Genomic DNA, 4,644 nt, shown 5'->3' on the forward strand with positions numbered 1-4,644 from the left:
AAAAAATAATCAGTAAATAAATGAATCAATAAACAAACATGAACATGTCGACATTTATCACTGGATTTATTTTGAGATTCATTTCCTGTCAGATTTTAATTTATTCATTTAAGGATTTTTTTATTTATTCATCAAGTTTTGACTAAAATGTCTCTCAATAGGCGTCAAGCTCCTTCACAATAAAGGTAGATGTTTGTATTAAAGCGCCTTCAAAATAAAGGTAGATGTTTGTATTAAAGCTTCAGTTGGTAACAATTATTCAGTCATATTTGCTGGAATTGTCACTATATTCTGATGGTCAGACATTAAATGAGTAATTTAGGACAAAATCCAACTCCTCTGGCTCCACCTACAGCCTGTAATCGTATTTGCCAAAATCCACCGCGCCCGACGATTCTCCACCAGTCAGGTAGAGGGAGCAGGAGGAGCAGCCAATCGCCGCTCCTACACGTCGTGCTATGGATACGGTACATCTTTTTTTTTTTTTTTTTTTTATCTGTGGGTGCGTTCATGGCTACTTTGTTTGTGTCTGTGTGTGTGTGGGGCGCTTGGCAGAGGTTCATAAAGGGACCTGAAGGAGTATTGTCTTGAAATTTCCGACCAAGTCGCGGAGTTTACTTTCACTTTCGTCAACTTACCAACTGGAGCTTTAAAGCTCCTTCAGAATAAAGGTAGATGTTTGTGTTAAAGCTCCTTCAAAATAAAGGTAGATGTTTGTGTTAAAGCTCCTTCAAAATAAAGGTAGATGTTTGTATTAAAGGACAATTCCGGGCGAATTCAACTCTGGGGTGTATTTTCATATCATTTTAGGTCTAAAAGAATGAATCTGAAGATTTTCAGTTTAATCGCTCCTGTTTTGCGGTAGTTGCATCTGTCCCCGCGTCCCCACGGCAGCAATGAATGGGAGTGGATGTAAGTTCCGCTGTTTAGGCTGTTTCCAGCCCTCAAAGCCGCAATTTTTTTCCACAGACAGCGTCAGATGGCTACTCAAACATGCACCGAGAAGTTTATTTACTTCAAGCAAGCCGGCATGTTTGTAAAACTAGATCTAATTTGTGACAACCCCAAGTGGTTGTGTGTATGTGTGAGTGTGTGTGTGTGTGCGGCTCCCCTCTCGCTCTCTGTCTCTCCTTCCCTCAGGATTACTCATGGGCCTCCGGTGTGCGTGCCGTAGGGGGGCGTGGCTATGTTCCTAAAAGCCGGGTGGAGATCGCCGTCTCCCTCTCTCTCATCCCATTCATGACCTGGCGTCCTGCAGCTCCCCGCTGCGACTGTCCTCGTGGTTTTAATGCACAGACAACACCTACATATCCATCCATGCACCCGCACTCACCACTGATATCCTCCACTACTGATTGTTTACCTTTGATTGTTGTTATAAATAAATAAGATTATTGTCGGCACCTTCCCCTCTCCGCGTGTTGTTTGTCAGGAAAAGGAGCCAGTCCTGACAAATGGGGGCTCGTCTTGGTTCACCTGTGAAGGGTAGGTGATACACTGGATGCGCATTTTTTCTGGAGGTTCCCGTTAGGCGAAGGACACGTCTCCTTTGGGATTGTGTCTGTTTGTTTTTTTTGTCAGTAGTGTTGTGGGGAGCGGCTAGCGTTGGTTGCGCGAGCAATCATCTCGGGGGCACTCCGTGGGGTCGCCGCTGGTGGTCCCCGCTGGTTTTGTGCTTAATCAGCCCGCTGCAGAACCACATGAAGACCAGGGTTGAGTTTAGTTAGATTCTGGATAGGCAGTGAGGGGAACGCTCTGGGGGGCATTGTCTGCTTAAAGGGATAGTTCAACATTTTGGCAAATTGGCCCATTGCCATAATCGCTATAGTCATAGCAGTAGGTTCATTACCTTTAATTGTAGGTGTAAGCTATTTTCAGTACGGCGGAGCGCAGCAGCTGGCTGCTCAGAGCTACGCTATGGAGGCTAAGGGAATTTCTTGGTTTCCCTCATTAAACTCATCAAATTCAACATCCCAAAACTCCACAGCGCTTTTGTAGACAAGTTGTGACCTGCACAACCACCACGCTATGAGATAATGACGGAACGATACGAAACGGAGCCGTTTTCGAGGTAAATACAGGGTAAATACGGAGACTGCTTGCTGAAAAACTGTCCCTGAACGCAACGCACATCAGCGGTTTTGTATGAATTTACCTCGAAAACGGCTCCGTTTCGTATCGTTCCGTCATTATCTCATAGCGTGGTGGTTGTGCAGCTCACAACTTGTCTACAAAAGCGCTGTGGAGTTTTGGGATTTTGTATTTGATGAGTTTAATGAGGGAAACCAAGAAATTCCCTTAGCCTCCATAGCGTAGCTCTGAGCAGCCTGCTGCTGCGCTCCGCTGTACTAAAAATAGCTTACACCTACAATTAAAGGTAACGAACCTACTGCTATGACTATAGCAATTATGGCAATGGGCCAATTTGCCAAAATGTTGAACTATCCCTTTAAGTGCGCATAGCGGTGTGGATCCGGCTCTACGGTGAATATGAGTGATTTGTCAGTTTTTTATGGTGCGCCCTCTGCGGTGTTTTTGGAATCATGTAAGAAAGAGGAGTTGCTTGAAATTGCGGAACATTATGCGATTGAGTTGGAAGAGGGAATCCTGAAGGATGAGTTGAAGGTGTTTGTGTTGTTGACATTGTTTGAAAGAGGTGTGTTTCCGAAAGGGCCAGGGGTTGGGCCAGCTGGATCAAAGGGAGAGCCGGGGGCTGCGGCGCTGGTTGAGCAGGCTGAGAGGCTCACGTTTGCGCAAGAGAGGGAAAGAGCAGGATGGCAGAAAGACCACTTGGAGTTGCAGTTAGAGGTGGAGCGGGCAAAGCTGAGGGTTTTGGACCGAAATGAGAGGGATTCTGGCGCGTCTGGGTCTGTGGCTGAGCGTGAGGGCAGAGACTTGACGGCGAGTCTGCGCCTTGTGCCTAAATTTAATGAGCGAGATCCTGATACTTTTTTCACGTTGTTTGAGCGCGTGGCAGATGCCAGGCAGTGGTCAGATGTTGATAGGGTTCTCCTGCTGCAGTGCGTCCTTACGGGTAAGGCGCAGGAGGCGTACTCGGCTGTGTGCGCGCAGGAGGGTTTGACTTATGACATGGTGAAGTCAGCCGTCCTCAAGGCATATGAGCTCGTTCCAGAGGCATATCGCCAGAGGTTTAGACAGTGGGTGAAGGTTGATAAACAAACTAATGTGGAGTTTGTGCGTGATTTGACCACTCATTTTCACCGCTGGTGTTCCGCGGAAAAAGTGAATTCATTTGATGGTCTGTGTGAACTGATAATCAAGGAGCAGTTTAAAAATGTTGTTCCTCAGCGCGTAGCCGCCTACTTAAATGAAAGGGGGCCAGCTACTGCACTTAAAGCAGCTGAATTGGCTGATGATTTCTTGCTGACGCACAAGTCTGGTTTTGCTGAGGGGCGCGAGCGCGCAGTGGATGACAGTAGGTTTACGCGCAGCCGTTTTGCCCGTGGCGCGCCTGTCTCTGTGCGCCCAGGACGTTCAAACTTGTGCAATTTTTGTCGTGGGGAAGGTCATTGGAAGGACCAGTGTCCTTTGCTCAGGCGAAAAAATTTTGCGCCTTCCCCAGCTCCTGCTATGTTGTGTGCAAGTGTGCCAGGAAAAAAGGCGGTGGAGGCGACCGTCAGTGACAAGTCTGGGTTTGAGCCTTTCATCATAAAGGCGCGTGTGTCCTTGGTGGGCAGTACTGAATGTGTTCCTGTGAGAGTGTTGCGTGACACAGGGGCCCGACATTCTTTCATTGTGCAGTCTGTGCTTCCTTTTTCCTCTGATACGCAGTCTGGAGATTTCATTGTGATGCGGGGGATGGAGCTTGGCTTCGTTCCCGTGCCACGCCATGATGTGGTGTTGGATTGTGATCTGGCTAAAGGTGTGTTTTCTGTGGGCGTGCGGCCTGAGTTGCCTTTGCCAGGCGTGTCAATGATTCTGGGAAATGATATTTGTGGTGGTCGGGTTTGGTCCAGTGGTCCCCCGTGGTGGTGTCCGAACCGGTGGCGTCTGACAGTTCAGCGCTTGAAGTTTTTCCTGTTTGTGCCGTGACGCGCGCTCAGAGTAAATGTGCGTCTGTGCCAGCGGAGGCTGCGGCCTCGGTGGAACCGGTTGCGCTGCCTGATTTGCCTCCACTTGTGGAAAGAGAGGAGTGGATTAAGGCTCAGAAATCTGATGTTTCGTTGTCCTCACTGTGGGATCAGGTTGTGCCGCGTCACCAGGTTGGTGATGTAGCCCAGGGCTATTTTGTGCAGGATGGGATGTTGGTCCGCAAATGGTTGCCTTGTGATGAGGATGTTGTGGGAGCGCCTGTGTTTCAGGTGGTGGTGCCTCAGGATTTTCGTTCCCACGTTTTGAAAACGGCACATGATGAAAGTGGTCACTTTGGGGTGCGTAAAACGTATCTGTCGGTGCTTAAACATTTTTTTTGGCCGCGGGCCAAAAAAGAGGTGGCGGCGTATATTAAAACGTGTCACGTCTGCCAGCTGACGGGGAAACCCAACCAGTGCGTAAAACCGGCACCGTTGCAGCCCATCTCTGTGGTGAGTGAACCGTTTGAGTATCTGATAATAGACTGTGTGGGGCCGTTGCCTAGTGCCAAGTCGGGGTGTAAGTATTTGTTGACTGTCATGTGTCAGTGTA

Source organism: Trachurus japonicus, chromosome 13 (genome assembly GCF_045865225.1).
Source record: "Trachurus japonicus isolate A0001 chromosome 13, Traja_1.0".
NCBI lineage: Eukaryota > Metazoa > Chordata > Actinopteri > Carangiformes > Carangidae > Trachurus > Trachurus japonicus.